Source organism: Helianthus annuus, chromosome 5, assembly GCF_002127325.2.
Source record: "Helianthus annuus cultivar XRQ/B chromosome 5, HanXRQr2.0-SUNRISE, whole genome shotgun sequence".
Lineage (NCBI taxonomy): Eukaryota > Viridiplantae > Streptophyta > Magnoliopsida > Asterales > Asteraceae > Helianthus > Helianthus annuus.
Window position 1 is genome coordinate 116,478,455 of NC_035437.2, and position 20,052 is coordinate 116,498,506.

Here is a 20,052-nt window from a genome sequence, read left to right on the forward strand (position 1 = left end):
AAAAAGAGCTAAAAATATACGCACCCGCACACACGTCAGCAAGTACTCAAACTAGACTCTCAAATACATAAAGGAATGCATGAACAAGAATTAGGAGCAGCTTAAAGCAAAGGGTCGTGACAAAGAGGGGCTAAGGAAAAAGATTGAGAAAATCATCAATGAATGGGTTGAAGCAAGAACTTGGTATAAGGCAATGTTCAAGGAGTGCAACAAAATAATTGACTTCAAGAAGAGATTAAAGGATGGTGATCTTTACAGAACCAATCTTGACAATGCTTGATAAACAATTTATTTTGTCATTTCCTTTATTGAACAATGTTTGTGTTACAGTTTGAATTTATGTGGTTTGAATTTATTTCATGTTCTTTGTTATGAGTAGTTATTTTTCTTACAATACTTAGGGGGAAACTGTTAGAAAATTTTTTATAAGTATTGAGAAAAATATGATCAATCTGATCATGTGCTAAAGATAAAGTCAAAAGATCAAACAAGAAGAAGATACCAGATAAGCAAGACAAAAGCAAAAAGGCAGATACATCTTCAACAAATATCAGAATTAGATCACAAATGAAGAATGACGATCAGAAAGGACCAATCTAATGGGTCTGATGATGATAAATCTGATGATTATCAATCTGGTAAACTCTGATTATTAGAAATCTCGTGAACAATTCAACAGATTTCTGGTAAGTTATTCATTAGAAGATCTGATGAACCAACTTGTCTTAAAGATAAGGCTCTGCCACAAAAGTAAAGTAGCAAGTTGATATTGGATGGATTCAATAAATATGCCAAAAAAACTACTTTATGCAGACAAGTGCATGAATAAACAAATGTTTATTCATGTCAAAGACTTTCTATAAATAGAGAAGTCACCACCGAAGGGAAATGAGTTAAGCCTAGCATTCATTACATACAACAAAAACTCCATTACCCTCATTACAGAATTCTTAAAGTATTGGTTTGTATTAGCCAATAACCTTACAGTCACCTTGTAAACTTTGTTTCAAAGTGATATAAACTTCAAAATTCTGTAGCTGTGTTTTTCTTGAGAGTTTGATTTCTATTTCCGCACATTATTTTCATACTTGTTGAAATCACTTGCCAAATTTAGTTAAAAAGCATTGTTATCTCGGATCAACACATTTTTTTAAGTTAATGAACACATATTAATAGAGAAAAATGAAATTTTTAAAAATTAAAGTTAAAGGCGTATATAATTTAAAGTATAAGGGGTGAAATTGAAATTAAAAAAAATCTAAGGTGGTGTTTATTGAAAGTTAACGAATACAACTTATTAGACCAATAAAATTATTGAAATATTAAACTAGTTAGTATTATTTACTGTGTTAGGGTGAAATTGAACTTCTTTAAAAAAAAATATTGTTCATCAAATTCAAATTGTATGTACATTTCTTTTATTAGAAACTAATGTTCATCAAATTAAAATTGTATATACATAAAGTATCTTTCTCATAATGTTACTTCTTGAAAGAGAAAATCAATTGTATTATTGTATTTTTCGTCATTTTAAGTCCTCAACACTTTCATATTTTTCTTCGACTGTTACTATTTGCCGGCGCTCGCCCAGAGCAAGTGTTGGGTGGGCGATCGCTCTAGGCCCAAATCGGAACAGGGTCCAATTTTTTTTTTAAATTTTCTTTTATATATATGTCTAAAAAAATCTTAAAGGGCCTGGATTTATTAACCAAAAACGTTTTTGAGTCTTTTCAGAATTTTGGGTTTGTGATTTTGTGGCCCAATTTGCCTGGATTTGAAGATATGGAGATTTGCGAATAGGGTCTAAATTTTTATCTCGCATAGGGCCAATTTTTGTTGTTATTTTTGAAGACGACCCCATTATTTGCCTTCTATGTTCCAGTTAGACGGGTGAACGTAATGTCCTCCACTTGACAAAAGAGAAAGATCATTGTTTAAAGAAAAATATGTGTAAACTACATATTATGATTTTTTTTGAATGGCTAAAGATTCTATGATTTATAGAACAGAAGGACTAGTAACGGTTGTAAAACCCCATAAATGTACAAGTAAAAACAAAACAAAAATGCACAACAACAATCAAAGTATTATATCTCTCACACTGAACTCCATCCATCTCTCCCAAGACAGTTACCTCTTTGACCTTGCTTTAATCCATAAAAATGATAGAGCTTTTATATCTTCCACCATTTTTTTAATCGGAACGTCATTACCGTTGAAAACTTTCTCGTTTCTTACTTTCCAAATCTGCCACTTTGTAATTTGGAGAATTGTGCCAATCGTTTTCTTCCACATCTCTAACTTGTTTGCATTGATTACCATACTTAACACACCATGACATGACTCCACATAATTGTTTGGAAGTTTTAGCTAAACAAAAATATCCCGCCATATCGCTTTCGCCAATAAACAAGTCACCAAAGTATGTTCGACCATATCTTCTTTAGTTCCACATCTCGGGCAGCTTGTATCCATGATCGGCACCCCTAGTTTACATAAATTATGCTTTACCGCAATCCTATTCCTCTCGTCCCTCCAACAGAAATAGTTTGCCTTCGGCGACACCCAATGATCCCAATTCGGCCACTCTATATCCTCTGAAACATAAGCTTTTGTTATCTCTTCTCTAATTTTCGCCACTGACAGATTTTCTTCAATACTTGTTTTCCATCTCCACACATCATGTTTATCTTTTAGCTTGACTTTGGAAAGATCCTACATCAAAACAAAATGTTCGGTTCAATCTTCCACTCCCAGTGCGCCCAACGTGAATTTCGGGCCACTGTAGCACACGCAACTTGCCATTGATGCCAATTTGTTTTTTTATTTTTATTTTTTTCTTTTGCAAATATTGTTGGAAATCTAGCTTCAAGAGGTTGATTTCCAAACCAAAAGATAATTTGCTCTTCGTTTCCAACCATAGGCACCAAATTTGATCTTAAAGATAGGTTCATATCGCTAAACTCCTTTCCAGATCCCATTATATCTTCCAAATTCCTCGGTAGCTATTGTTGCAAGGAAACAATTGCAGCATTCTTCTTTTCACGTGTATTGCTTTAATAACTTTTACCCATGTCGCCAAAGGTTTCTCTTTATGTAACATTTGTGCTTGTAATCATTGTGAACAGTTCAGTTATCAATAAAACAATGTTATTTTATCCCAATGTTTGTTTGGTTGTGTTTTGCATTTTTCATGTTTTAACTTTTGTTCAATTTCAAACTCTACATCGCTTTCTGGAGAATTATACGCAAACTAGTACGTAAACGTACTCAGTTTAATGCGACAAATACTCCGGAACATCAACATATACTCAACATACCTTAAATAACCCTTACATAACTTAGAAATAAGTTTTGAAGGCTTTGGTATGGCAAAAACAAGTTAATTCGCTTACAGGGACTAAACTTGACAAACTGCGAAAGTATGCCAATTTAAAATGTAACGAACATTCCAGAACATGTCCATAAGTTAAACATACCATAAATATCCTTTACATAGCTTAGAAATAGGCTTTGAGGGGTTTGGTATGCTAAAACAAACTTTTGGATCATTCAGGGGCTAAAAGTGTCAAAAAGTGCACAAGTTTGCACTTTCGCGCATAACTTACGTTCTGAATACATCCGGACATCCAAAAATTTATGTAAGCATCCTAGTATTATGCCTTAGTGTTTGGCATGAGAAAAATCCATTCGTTGCGTCATTTGGATCGTCTTTCGCGCTTATGCGCATTCCGTCGTAATTAAGCGAACATCGCGATCGTACGGCCAAACGAACCAACATCCGGAACATTTTTGAGCATGTTTCATGTCCACAATGTTTAGGCATCATTTTAGGGCCTTAAAGATGGCTTTACGGGCCTTAAAAGTGTCGGAAATGGCTTAGACACGCAACAGGGACCAAAACTGTAATTTCTGAAACTATGTGCAGATCAGACGGGGCCAGGCGGCCCGCGTGAGTTTGGCCTGCATATTGAGGCGGGCCGCGTGGGACTGTCAGACAGATTCAATGTATGCATTTAATGCAGTTGGCCTTTCGTTCGATCAAGAGGCAATGCCCTTTCACCCAATCAAGAGCCAAGGGGCATTTTCTGACTTACCACAACATTTCGACAAGTGTACGCACGAGATCGCGGCACGATATTCGATAAACGATCCTAACGGTTCCACTTTTCCTATAAATACCCCCCCCCCTTGATGCAAAACCCACACAATCTGATCTATAGGCTCTAAGTTGGAACCATTGTTTCATACCTGAGCTATTTTGATCTAGATTAGCATTCGGGGACCCTCCGTAAGTCTTCTTTCGTTCTTTTATTCGCTTTTCGAGTCCGAAAGTCAACGTTTTGTTGACTTTCTGCATTGACCAGCTTATGGTCGATGCGAAGTTCATGGAACTTCATAACGTGAGCGTGATCACGATGGTTATAGTCCGTAGTGACTATACCTACTAATCACCACGTTATCTAGGCTCAGTGACGAGTCGTAGTTTCGGCCAAAATGTGCATTCTTGCATATTTTGTAACCAAACTACTCGTGAGCATCAAAGCCGTTTGTTTTGATGCCAAACCTGTTTTCTAAACTTAGTTAAGCATGTTCTAACATGCTTAGCTCGTCACTTTTAGTTTAGTGCTTATATAGGGTCGTAAGGTAAGCGATCTAAACCATCGCTTATACTTTTGAACCCGACCCATTTGGTCGATCATTAGGATCCGACCAAACACATTAGGTGACCATAGCTATAACCTTCCGAGGTTATACCTTGTGGTCGCGATGTTAGGCGTTCCGAACGCGTTCTACGCGAACGACGCGTTAGGGTAGCATAAGCTACCTAAACGGGTCGTGATGGGCCGTAAGCACTTAGGTTAGGTTTCATTTTAGTATGTAGGCTTTGTTAAACCATAATACACGAGTCTCCACACTCGTTTGGTTTACGAACCCGCGTACTATCCGATCCTTCCGATTTGGTCCGGTATATTAACATAGCTACCTATTAGGTGCCGTTTGATATCCCGTGATCTTTAGCATTATTTGGTTATTATACAAGAACTCAAAGCAATCTCAGGTGAGTACATAGAACCCCTCTTTTACTGTTTTCCAAACTGTTTTGGGGTGAAACACATGTGCCTATCTGTTACTTTCATGCTTTCCATGTTTTCACATCGTATATCTGCTATGCTCATTAGTACATTATAGTACATGATTTCATTACATTTCATGCTATGTATGCCCATTGTGTGCGTACTTAGTACATTGATTTACATTACATTTTTGTTGCATATGTTTACCCAGCATATGGACGCATTGATTTACATGAACATTTCTATTGCATATGTTTACTCAGCATATGGACACATTGATTTACATGAACATTTCTGTTGCATATGTTTACTCAGCATATGGACACATTGATTTACATGAACATTTCTGTTGCATATGTTTACTCAGCATATGGACACATTGATTTACATGAACATTTCTGCTTCGTATGTTTACTTAGCATACTTAGTACAATTGTTTACATCACATGCCTTCATTTTGTTATGACATTTGGTTTGTTTAACATGGGACAATACATTCATTAACATTAGCTACGCCGTTCGTTAGTAGGTAGTGGTACCATAGGAATTGACAACTCCCGTTTCTGAAATCCTGGGTTTGATAGGATTGGAAGGAATGACCGAATTCGATATACATAACTTAGATAAACCTTTAATTTGTTTAAGGGTTTATCGCCGCAGTCTCAAGGCTTGGATGTATGCATAGTTTACAATACCGCATAAATGTTAATATCAATAGAGCATGCACTTTTCCACAGAACATAACGTTGATTTAAACCACGTTTTACTTCAACGACTTGTTTTGTGCATTTTACATATGGTTCAAGTTGATACATTCGCTTACCATACATGATACATTTTGGGGTACACATTACATGATTTACATTGAACATAAACACGTTGACATTGACATTGACATTCACATTTGGTGGTCTACATTGCACATAAACATTTGACACGGTTTACACAATAACACTTGACATTTGGTTTATACATGAACAATTTACATGGTGGATTGGTTTGGGTAAATGGTTTGAGTAACGTGGAGTATGTAATATGATGCAAACATGGTGGATACGCCGCTGGTACTTCCTATATATAAATGTTTGTATAATATTACATATCTTAGCGTTATCTAAATCATTTCAGTTTAGACATATAACATTTTATACAAATAACATACTTTTCATAAAACATTGTCTTACAAAATAACTTATTATAATCAACTCATTTTACTTGGTTACTCGTTTAACCTTGCACTTATCTATACATATCATTTGATGTTATCGTTTTTCAAATGGTTTACAAAGCAAGACAAATTACAAGGTTCATGACTGACTGTTATTAAACATTCTTTAAAACTCAAGTCATGAATCCCACTTTCACAAAACCTATGTATCTCACAGGCATTTTTTATGCTGACGTACCTACTTTCACATGTGTTTTCAGGAGCTGTTCCATAGGATGTTGATCACGATACTAGGGCGGACCTGTGCCTTAGAGACTAAAAACTGAAGATAGAACTAGAATAACTGTGTTTTGAATTCTGTACTTCCTTTTAAGACAATGTAACACCCTTGTTTAATAAATAAAATGTAACTTTAATTTCCATGGTTGTATAACAATTAATTCTGTCCACAACACTCCCCGGCGTTTCCGCCGCGGTTGCATGTTATGCGCGGCCGGGGTGTGACAGAAGAGTTGGTATCAGAGCCATTGGTTATAGGGAATTAGGTTATTAGTAATGCTTTGACCTAGACTATAACTTTCTAGGACCCTAACACAAGTTATCTTGTGTTTAGAGTTTAAAACATGCACATCACCTATCCTTAGGTGATAACCACAACGGGAACTTCGGTTCCGAATCCGCTTTGAAAATTAATCATCTGTTCTAGGATGATTGATTACTAGGTTTCGAACCCTCTGTTATAAGGTTTTGAACCCTCTGTTATAAGGTTTTGAACCCTTTGTTATATGGTTTAGAACCCTTTGGATTCTCAAAAATCTCGTCAAAAGTTTTGGGTTAATAGTGTGAACACGTGCGAACTGGAAGAGTGAATGCCTGTACCCTGGGTTTTCTGTCTAAGGCTAGAGTGTTCGTACAAATCCACATAATCGGACCAGTCACTCTTACCTGGGAACTCTTGGGGTGAGTGTTCACTTATAGGCGAGCATGTCTTCGCGATACACTAATTCTGACCCATTTACTTTGACTAGACATTTCATGTCGCTTGTTTGCTTTGCGATGCGTAACCGCCATCTTTGCTTTTGTTGATTTTGCTTCATCTCATTCTCTTCATCCAATCATCTCACTCGTTTCATTTCATGTTTTTCTCTTCTAGAATGCCTCCTCGACGCGACAACCAGATAGCTACTGCCGAGCTGGCGGAGATTATTACGCAACAGATGGCTTCTCAATTCCTGAATCTCTTTGCTCAATGGAACCAGGCCAACAACAACAACAATGGTACATGCAAATACAAGGATTTTAGCTCGGCTAAGCCACTCAAGTTTAGTGGTTCTGAGGGAGCAACTGGGCTTCTTCAGTGGTTCGAGAGCATCGAGAACACTTTCCGTCATGTGCAGTGTCCTGACAATCGCAAAGTCGAGTTTTCTTCGAGTGTGTTTCAGAAGAGGGCTCTTACGTAGTGGAACGGGGTTATGAGAGATCAAGGTGCAGAAGTTGCTCTAGCTCAGACATGGGCTGAACTGAGAGCTCTTTTGATAAGGGAGTTTTGTCCTCATCATGAACAACGAGCGTTGGAGAAAGAATTTGATGTTTTGAAGCAAGATAGTGGCGAGCACAGGGCTTATACGGATAGGTTTGAGGAGTTGAGTCTTCTTTGCCCGACTATGGTTACCCCACTCGATAAGGCCATCGAAAGGTACATCGACGGCCTACCTGACTCAGTACAAGACATCCTTACTGGTAGCAACCCTACCACACTCCGTCAGGCAATCGAGTTATCAGCGACACTGACTGAGTCGCAGATTCGAAAGAATAAGCTACACAGGAAGGGCGACAAGGGCAAGAAACAGTCGGCTGACAAGGAAGATAGCAAGAAAGGTCAAAACAAGAAGGGAAAGGATTCTGGTTCCTCAAGGGGGTCAAGGAAGCTTAAGGCTTCCCAAAACTATGCTGTCACTGCCCAAGCTAAACAGGCAGCTCCCAACCAGCCTCCAGCAAAGAAGCCCTATTCAGGAAGTGCACCTTTGTGCAATCAATGCAACAGTCACCATCAGCCGCAATATCAGTGCCGTTTCTGTACTAACTGTGGGAAGTCGGGTCATCTTGCCGATGTTTGTCGGTTTGCTCAGAATCGCGCAGTTCAGAACCCTGCTCAACAAGTTGCTCAGCAACAGGGTCAGGCTGCACGACCAAACTACCCACCAGGTGCTTGTTATAACTGTGGGGATTTGACCCACTACAGAAATCGGTGTCCAAGGCTAGCCAACCAGAACCAGAATGCAAACCAGAATCAGGCACAGGCTCGAGGTCGAGTCTTTAACATGAATGCACAAGAAGCACAAGCAGACAACGAGGTGGTGAACGGTACGTTCTTTATTAATAATCAGCCAGCATCTGTTCTTTTTGATTCGGGTGCCGACAAGAGTTTTGTGTCATTGTCTTTTGAGGCAATGTTTCGCGTGTCTAGAACGAAACTAGGTAAACCTTTGACAGTAGAGGTTGCCAGTGGAGAACCCATTGTTCTTAATTCTGTTCTACGAAACTACCAGTTGAACCTTAACGACCATATTTTTCCTATTGACCTCACGCAATGCAACTTGGAAGTTTCGACGTTATTGTGGGAATGGATTGGTTATCTAAGCATCGCGCAGAGATAGTTTGTTCTGAGAAGATTGTTCGTGTGCCGTTGTCGACCGGCGAGATCCTACAGGTTCGTGGTGAGAAGCCTGCCGGTGTTCTCAGACTTATGTCTTGTTTTAAAGCACGGAAATATCTTCGAAAGAACTATGTGGCTTTCTTAGCACATGTTACAGCAGATAAAGGCAAAGGTAAGTCTATTTCAGATATTCCTGTCGTTCGGGATTATTCTGAAGTTTTCCCTGAAGAGTTACCTGGTCTACCTCCAGCACGCCAAGTCGAGTTCCGTATTGATCTCGTACCTGGTGCAAATCCCATTGCCAGAGCTCCATACCGTCTTGCACCATCAGAGATGCAAGAATTATCGAAGCAGCTTCAGGAGCTCTCCGACAAAGGTTTTATCCGTCCTAGCTTTTCACCTTGGGGTGCTCCCGTTCTTTTTGTAAAGAAGAAGGATGGATCTTTAAGGATGTGTATCGATTATCGTGAGCTTAACAAGCTTACCATCAAAAATCGATATCCCCTACCTCGCATTGATGATCTCTTTGATCAATTGCAAGGCGCTTCTTATTTTTCAAAGATTGATCTGCGATCTGGATATCATCAGCTTCGTGTACATGAAGAAGATATTCCCAAGACAGCGTTCCGTACTCGCTATGGACATTATGAGTTCACAGTCATGCCATTTGGTTTGACTAATGCTCCTGCTGTTTTCATGGACTTGATGAATAGGGTCTGCAAACCTTACTTGGATAAGTTCATCATCGTTTTTATTGATGACATCTTGATATATTCTAAGACGCGAGCCGACCATGAGCAACATCTCCGTCTCACTTTGGAACTCCTAAAGAAAGAGCAACTTTTCGCCAAATTCTCCAAGTGTGAATTCTGGCTTAAAGAAGTTCAATTCTTAGGACATATTGTCAACGAACAAGGTATTCATGTAGATCCCTCCAAGATCAATGCGATTAGGGATTGGGATACACCTACTACCCCTACTGAGGTTCGTTCTTTTCTTGGTCTAGCGGGTTATTACCGCCGCTTCATTGAGAACTTCTCAAAGATTGCAGTTCCTCTAACTGCTCTAACTCAGAAGAACAAGCCATTTGATTGGGGAGTCAAACAAGAGGAAGCGTTTTTGACCTTGAAACAAAAGCTTTGCGATGCGCCTGTCCTAACATTGCCTGAGGGCAACGATGATTTCGTCATTTATTACGACGCATCTAAATTAGGCCTTGGCTGCGTCCTGATGCAAAGAAACAAAGTCATAGCATACGCATCAAGACAGTTGAAGATACATGAGAAGAACTACACCACTCATGATCTTGAGTTGGGTGCAGTTATCTTCGCTCTTAAGATCTGGAGACACTATTTGTACGGTACAAAATGTGTGCTTTTCACAGACCACAAAAGTCTTCAACATATCTTCAACCAGAAAGAACTCAACATGAGACAACGACGTTGGGTTGAACTTCTAAACGACTATGACTGCGAGATTCGCTACCATCCTGGTAAGGCGAATGTCGTAGCCGATGCATTGAGTCGCAAGGAACGTACTAAGCTTCATTGTGTTCGTGTCCAATCCGTTATTCAGGCTCAAACCGATATACAAGCCCGTATTTCTCAGGCTCAACAAGCTTGTGTTTCACAAGGTTTAATGGATAAGGAATTTCCTTATCACATAACACCTGCTCTTGAACTGAAGGACAATGGATCATATTACTTCATGGACCGTTTGTGGGTCCCAAGCCAAGATAATCTTCGTACCTTGCTTATGGATGAAGCCCATAAGTCTCGTTATTCTATTCATCCTGGCTCAGATAAGATGTATAAGGATCTTCGTATACAGTATTGGTGGCCTGGTATGAAGAAAGACATTGCCTTATACGTATCCAAATGCCTTACTTGTCTTAAGGTTAAGGCTGAACATCAGCGTCCTTCCGGATTATTGGAGCAACCAGAGATCCCAGTTTGGAAGTGGGAAAACATTACCATGGATCTCATTACTAAACTCCCGCGCACAAAGAAAGGTCACGACGCCATCTGGGTAGTCGTGGATCGTCTTACCAAGTCAGCGCATTTCTTGCCAATCCGTGAGGATTTTTCGGCTGACAAACTTGCTCAAATCTACGTAGATGAAATTGTAGCTCGACATGGTGTTCCTTTGAACATCATTTCTGACAGAGATGCTCGTTTCACTTCTCATTTTTGGAGAACCATGCAATCTGCTATGGGATCTCAACTTAATCTGAGCACAGCTTATCATCCGCAAACGGATGGTCAATCTGAAAGAACAATCCAGACACTGGAGGATATGCTTAGAGCTTGTGTGATCGATTTTGGTGGTAGTTCGGATTCACATCTTCCGTTGATTGAATTCTCCTACAACAACAGTTATCACTCCAGCATCAACATGGCTCCTTTCGAGGCTCTCTATGGTCGAAAATGTCGTTCACCAGTCTGCTGGAATGAGATTGGCGAGGCTCAACTTACTGGACCTGCCCTCATTTTAGAGACAACAGATAAGGTAAAGAAAGTTCGTGATAACCTTCAGACAGCTAGAAGCCGTCAGAAGAATTACGCGGACTTAAAACGCAAGCCCTTGGATTTTCAAGTCGGTGATCGTGTATTACTTAAGGTCTCACCTTGGAAAGGTGTGATCAGATTCAGAAAGAAAGGAAAACTTGCACCTAGATATGTTGGACCATTCAAGATCGTCGAAAGAATCGGTAAGGTAGCCTACAGAATTGAGTTACCTCCTGAACTTGGAAATGTTCATCCAACTTTTCACGTGTCCAATCTCAAGAGGTGTTTAGCTGATGAGAACCTCCACATACCGCTTGACGAAATTCGTGTTGATAAAACACTGAAATTTGTTGAGAAACCGGTGGAAATCATGGAACGTGAAGTCAAGTGGCTTAAACGCAAGCGCATTCCTTTGGTCAAGGTTCGGTGGGAAGCTAAACGTGGACCCGAGTTTACTTGGGAACGCGAAGATCAAATGAAGGCAAAATATCCGCATCTTTTTCCACGAGTTTCCTCTAAATAAATTTCGGGACGAAATTTCCACAAGTAGGGGAGACTGTAACATTTGTGCTTGTAATCATTGTGAACAGTTCAGTTATCAATAAAACAATGTTATTTTATCCCAATGTTTGTTTGGTTGTGTTTTGCATTTTTCATGTTTTAACTTTTGTTCAATTTCAAACTCTACATCGCTTTCTGGAGAATTATACGCAAACTAGTACGTAAACGTACTCAGTTTAATGCGACAAATACTCCTGAACATCAACATACACTCAACATACCTTAAATAACCCTTACATAACTTAGAAATAAGTTTTGAAGGCTTTGGTATGGCAAAAACAAGTTAATTCGCTTACAGGGACTAAACTTGACAAACTGCGAAAGTATGCCAATTTAAACTGTAACGAACATTCCGGAACATGTCCATAATTTAAACATACCATAAATATCCTTTACATAGCTTAGAAATAGGCTTTGAGGGGTTTGGTATGCTAAAACAAACTTTTGGATCATTCAGGGGCTAAAAGTGTCAAAAAGTGCACAAGTTTGCACTTTCGGCGCATAACTTACGTTCTGAATACATCCGGACATCCAAAAATTTATGTAAGCATCCTAGTATTATGCCTTAGTGTTTGGCATGAGAAAAATCCATTCGTTGCGTCATTTGGATCGTCTTTCGCGCTTATGCGCATTCCGTCGTAATTAAGCGAACATCGCGATCGTACGGCCAAACGAACCAACATCCGGAACATTTTTGAGCATGTTTCATGTCCACAATGTTTAGGCATCATTTTAGGGCCTTAAAGATGGCTTTACGGGCCTTAAAAGTGTTGGAAATGGCTTAGACACGCAACAGGGACCAAAACTGTAATTTCTGAAACTATGTGCAGATCAGACGGGGCCAGGCGGCCCGCGTGGGTTTGGCCTGCATATTGAGGCGGGCCGCGTGGGACTGTCAGACAGATTCAATGTATGCATTTAATGCAGTTGGCCTTTCGTTCGATCAAGAGGCAATGCCCTTTCACCCAATCAAGAGCCAAGGGGCATTTTCTGACTTACCACAACATTTCGACAAGTGTACGCACGAGATCGTGGCACGATATTCGATAAACGATCCTAACGGTTCCACTTTTCCTATAAATACCCCCCCCCCTTTGATGCAAAACCCACACAATCTGATCTAAAGGCTCTAAGTTGGAACCATTGTTTCATACCTGAGCTATTTTGATCTAGATTAGCATTCGGGGATCCTCCGTAAGTCTTCTTTCGTTCTTTTATTCGCTTTTCGAGTCCGAAAGTCAACGTTTTTTTGACTTTCTGCATTGACCAGCTTATGGTCGATGCGAAGTTCATGGAACTTCATAACGTGAGCGTGATCATGATGGTTATAGTCCGTAGTGACTATACCTACTAATCACCACTTTATCTAGGCTCAGTGACGAGTCGTAGTTTCGGCCAAAATGTGCATTCTTGCATATTTTGTAACCAAACTACTCGTGAGCATCAAATCCGTTTGTTTTGATGCCAAACCTGTTTTCTAAACTTAGTTAAGCATGTTCTAACATGCTTAGCTCGTCACTTTTAGTTTAGTGCTTATATAGGGTCGTAAGGTAAGCGATCTAAACCATCGCTTATACTTTTGAACCCGACCCATTTGGTCGATCATTAGGATCCGACCAAACACATTAGGTGACCATAGCTATAACCTTCCGAGGTTATACCTTGTGGTCGCGATGTTAGGCGTTCCGAACGCGTTCTACGCGAACGACGCGTTAGGGTAGCATAAGCTACCTAAACGGGTCGTGATGGGCCGTAAGCACTTAGGTTAGGTTTCATTTTAGTATGTAGGCTTTGTTAAACCATAATACACGAGTCTCCATACTCGTTTGGTTTACGAACCCGCGTACTATCCGATCCTTCCGATTTGGTCCGGTATATTAACATAGCTACCTATTAGGTGCCGTTTGATATCCCGTGATCTTTAGCATTATTTGGTTATTATACAAGAACTCAAAGCAATCTCAGGTGAGTACATAGAACCCCTCTTTTACTGTTTTCCAAACTGTTTTGGGGTGAAACACATGTGCCTATCTGTTACTTTCATGCTTTCCATGTTTTCACATCGTATATCTGCTATGCTCATTAGTACATTATAGTACATGATTTCATTACATTTCATGCTATGTATGCCCATTGTGTGCGTACTTAGTACATTGATTTACATTACATTTTTGTTGCATATGTTTACCCAGCATATGGACGCATTGATTTACATGAACATTTCTATTGCATATGTTTACTCAGCATATGGACACATTGATTTACATGAACATTTCTGTTGCATATGTTTACTCAGCATATGGACACATTGATTTACATGAACATTTCTGTTGCATATGTTTACTCAGCATATGGACACATTGATTTACATGAACATTTCTGCTTCGTATGTTTACTTAGCATACTTAGTACAATTGTTTACATCACATGCCTTCATTTTGTTATGACATTTGGTTTGTTTAACATGGGACAATACATTCATTAACATTAGCTACGCCGTTCGTTAGTAGGTAGTGGTACCATAGGAATTGACAACTCCCGTTTCTGAAATCCTGGGTTTGATAGGATTGGAAGGAATGACCGAATTCGATATACATAACTTAGATAAACCTTTAATTTGTTTAAGGGTTTATCGCCGCAGTCTCAAGGCTTGGATGTATGCATAGTTTACAATACCGCATAAATGTTAATATCAATAGAGCATGCACTTTTCCACAGAACATAACGTTGATTTAAACCACGTTTTACTTCAACGACTTGTTTTGTGCATTTTACATATGGTTCAAGTTGATACATTTCGCTTACCATACATGATACATTTTGGGGTACACATTACATGATTTACATTGAACATAAACACATTGACATTCACATTTGGTGGTCTACATTGCACATAAACATTTGACACGGTTTACACAATAACACTTGACATTTGGTTTATACATGAACAATTTACATGGTGGATTGGTTTGGGTAAATGGTTTGAGTAACGTGGAGTATGTATTATGATGCAAACATGGTGGATACGCCGCTGGTACTTCCTATATATAAATGTTTGTATAATATTACATATCTTAGCGTTATCTAAATCATTTCAGTTTAGACATATAACATTTTATACAAATAACATACTTTTCATAAAACATTGTCTTACAAAATAACTTATTATAATCAACTCATTTTACTTAGTTACTCGTTTAACCTTGCACTTATCTATACATATCATTTGATGTTATCGTTTTTCAAATGGTTTACAAAGCAAGACAAATTACAAGGTTCATGACTGACTGTTATTAAACATTCTTTAAAACTCAAGTCATGAATCCCACTTTCACAAAACCTATGTATCTCACAGACATTTTTTATGCTGACGTACTTACTTTCACATGTGTTTTCAGGAGCTGTTCCATAGGATGTTGATCACGATACTAGGGCGGACCTGTGCCTTAGAGACTAAAAACTGAAGATAGAACTAGAATAACTGTGTTTTGAATTCTGTACTTCCTTTTAAGACAATGTAACACCCTTGTTTAATAAATAAAATGTAACTTTAATTTCCATGGTTGTATAACAATTAATTCTGTCCACAACACTCCCCGGCGTTTCCGCCGCGGTTGCATGTTATGCGCGGCCGGGGTGTGACACTTTAATCTTCCACCCTCACTTGGCGAGAAGAGCCAAGTTTGCACTACTGATATCCCCATACCTACACCTCCATATTTTCTTGATATCACTTATTATCTTACATCTTCCACCTTTTTCCCCAAACGAAATCTCGCCTAATGGCTTCGAGGTCATTTATGACCTTTTTAGGCACTTTATATAAAGAGAAATAATAATATGCAAAGGCACCTAACACCGCTTTCACCAATTCCGTTGTCGAAAAACCGTTTACCAATATGGAAGATCGACCCGATTTAATACTTTCTCCCGCCCATTTCCTCCAAAGCAACGTAAAATTCATTGCCTTTAGTTTTGACAATAGAAAACTCCAATTCATCAACTCATACGCCTTTTCTAAATCAACTTTAAAAATAAACGTTTCCTGTTTGTTCTTTTCGCCCAAGAAATTATTTCACTCATAATTAACGGTCCATCCAAAATGGATCTCCTAATAATGAAAGCGGATTGTGATGGTCCCACTAACTCTCCCATAACCGGTTTTATACGATGCACAAGGATCTTAGAAATAGCTTTGCACACAACTCCAAGTATTGATATTGGTCTAAAGCCACTTACTATTGTTGTTGGGTCTCGAATTGATGGCCTTTTACCTAGTGAAGTAGATGTATTTGCTTCCCTTTGGTGGTTGAGAATCATCGTGATTCCCCATGAACACATGTTTCAAGCATGAGCCTAAAGAGTTAAATGCTTGGTTGGTTCTTGTGGTTTTCTATTTTTGCAGATTTGGTCCCAAGAGTTCAATAATTATGGAGTTGGGCTTAGTAGTTGTAATTTTTAAACACGGTTGATCCTTATAACTAACCTAAGTTAAATATCTTAGTTAAGTGTGTGTGAAATGACTAATTTACCCCCAAGTTAAAAAAAAAACAAATAAAAATAAGTGATCCCCTCGCACCCTTCTTCTTCCTCACCCCACCACCCGCCACCACCGCTTATTCTACCCAAACCACCATTGAACACCCACCATACAATTACGGTCCTTACTTGAAGATTTTCACTAACAACTAATACAAGTGGCTATAAACATATAAGATATTTACGGTAACTACAACGATAAAGAACTTATGTTTGCAAAGTCCAATTATTGTATTCTATTGTAACAATTCATCTTCAGTGATTACAATTATGTGATTTTTGTACACCCACTTCACCACCCTCCTCCACCATCGTACACCCATGGTACACCCACACCACCGTCTCCCCTCCACCACCGTACACCCATACCACAGTCTCCCCTCCACCACCGTACACCCACCACCACCGTACACCCACCCCCACAGTACACCTACCACCACCGTCTCCCCCCACCACCGTACACCCACACCACTGTCTCCCCTCCACCACCACCGATCTTGTTGCGACCACCTCAACACCATTCATTAAAACCAGCTATCACCACCAAACCAGTTCTGTCATTTCTTAGGGCATCTTTGGCAAAGCTTTTTAAAACAACTTATTGACTTATTGGCTTTTTGGAAAAGTCAGTATGGAGTGACTTATTGACTTATTGGCTTTTTCCCTTCACATATACTGTAACACCTCGAAAAATTTCGTCCAATAATGTCTTGACACGTGTCATAAGGTTCCGGTATGTGAAAACAAACTTTAGAGGGACTAAAAGTGACAAACAGTGAAAACTATGGAACGTAAGGGTCCAAAGTGTCAACAATGGATAAATAGACTCTATGATAACCCTACATAATGTTTATAACCTTAAACGGGTGGTTCATGGATCATACGACGCGGAAATTGCACAAAAGTGAGGAATTACAAACTATAGGGGCCAAAAGTGTCAACATGTTGAATTTATACCTCTGAGTGAACTTTTGGCAGACCCGAAGCTTTGAGAAGCTAAAATATACTCACTAGAATATGTGGTTAAAATTTCGTGAAGTTTCGTCAACGTATGAGAAAGTTATGGCCAAAACCGTACTTGAAGGACTAAAAGCGTCAACGTCGAATTTCATGGCTTTTCGGTTGAGCGCAAAGTTATCCGAGGACATTACCATGTTGGTAAATGTCCTAAGGTTCTTAAAAACCAAGATTTAGGGTTTACGAGTCAAATTAAAGAGCCGAAACATCAATCGCGAAGACAGGGACCAAAACTGCCAATGTGTGGCAAAGTTTGACAGCAACAGAGGCCAGGCGGCCCGCCTGGACAGGCTTACGCGGGCCGCGACCCAGGCCCAGGTGCAGTAACTCGTGATTTCAGCTATTTGGGTCCGAATCTTGTGTGCATTCCAGCTGTTACCACCTCCAAATGCTCCAATTAAACCCCATGCATGGCTATTACAACAGTGAGCTACTTCCAAAGCTCTGGATCCATCTTTAAATCAGATCAAGACTCATTTTCTTGGACATTTTCATAGTAACCAAGAAGCTCACTTGCAAGAACCTTCCCTCAAGCATTTCTGGAGCATTCCTGGACAACAAGGCAGCATCCTAGTGTTCACTAAGCATCTATAGGACCTTTGTAAGCTTCTAATTCGATCTCTAATCCGTTCTTGCTTTGATTATTGCTAAAAGTCAAACTGTTTGTTCATAAACTTTGACTTTCTGATTAAACGAGAATTACTCAGTCATTTCTCGAATTGAAACCTGATATATATTGGTATTTATGTGGGAAACAAACCATCTAAAGGGTATTATCTGAATCCCACTATATGCATGCTAATTGTCGAGTCAAACGTGTTTCTAAAAAGTCAACAGAAGTGATTTTTGAGAAAAATAGCTTAAATGGTAATATAAATGACATGCAATCTGTTTGATCATCATAGATAGCTTTATAATGAATATAAGAATGTGTTTTACTATGATCAACTCGACAATCTTTAGTATAGATACGAATCGGAACCGAAAGTCTTGTAAAACGACTATTTCGTAGACTATCGATTCGGATTCGTACATGCATGTTTGAAATCTGTATTGGAAAGTATTTTTGACCATTTTTATTTTGGTAAAACTTTCTGGAATTTTTGTTGTTTGAGTCTATGCTTAGCCGATTCAAATGCATGTTTCCGATTATGCTTAAAAGTTGACTATTTTGCCCTTTTTGATATAAAACGTGATTTTTTGAAAAGTGAAAGGATAGAAATCTTCATTTCTAATATATAAACTTGCACCGAAAATTTCGGATCAGTTGGTGGTCCAGATTTTGAGTTATGGCCATTAGCGTAAAACTATATTATAAAGTTACATAAACGGCCCTTTTCGCGTATAACCTATTTCTGGCCACATTTTGATACAAAACTTTTTACCAACTGATGATAAATAATATTTTGGGATTTTAGATGATTTTTATTTAATTTTTGGCTGATCGGGTCTTAGATCGCCTAGTTATTTCGGTTTATGTCGGTTTTGACCGTTTAAGCCATAAAATGAGTTTTATGCATTCTTTTGACCCGAAACCTTTTTCTACTGATTTTATATGTTAAATAAATTATTTTGAGCCTTCTGGAAATATAAAAATCTCAGCTTTCATATATAAACCCGGAAACGGCTCTAAATCGCATTTTTAGCATTTTAAACGCATAGTAAGCGTTATACCCGTTTTAAACCTACAAGACTTATACCTACTGATGTAATTAGTATATTTTCATATAATAACAGTAAGTATAAGTATATGAACTCAGGTTTCCAGTTTTGGCAGTTTTAGCCCTTGTGAAATTACTAAAATACCCCTACGGGGCATAGTTTGGTTTTAAATGATAAATTTGATATATGGGTCGTACCCTACTGTTATAACATGTTAAACTAAGTATATTTACTGTATAAACCGGACCCGAAACTCAGACTTTTAATTTTACTCTTTTATGATCTTTTAAATGACCAAAATGCCCTTCCAAGGCATAAATTGAGTTTAAACTTATTCCGGGCAATATGGAACATAACTTACTGATGTTGTATCATATTTAAAGCATATTATCTCAGGAAACTTGCATTTGATTCTTTTGGCTACCCGTAACGCCCTTTTTGCGTTCGGTTCGGTTTACGGAACTAGTTTGCGTAAATTGACCGAAACGGGTCAAACGTTATCATTTTTATCTCAAAATCCAGAATGTATTTAGTATACCCATATTATACAAGTATTTAAACTTGTCGGGTCTAAATCACATTCTATCCGGTCTTTCGCTTAATCGTGCGTAAACCGTATCATTCTTAAAACTAACCGGTCAAAGCTTAGGCTTAAATAAAAGACCCGTTAGGAATCTAATAGGTTAATTATAAACCTTTGTTCCAGATTAGGAGGCCCAGTAAAAGCTACCACACTTACCGTTTGTGTTACATACTTGCTCAGGTAAATACATTTTGACTTATTTTCCCTATACGGGCTTGGGGTACGGTATTTAAAATACCGCTTGATCGGGCGCACAAGTCCTGCGCCTTATGGGTGTACAG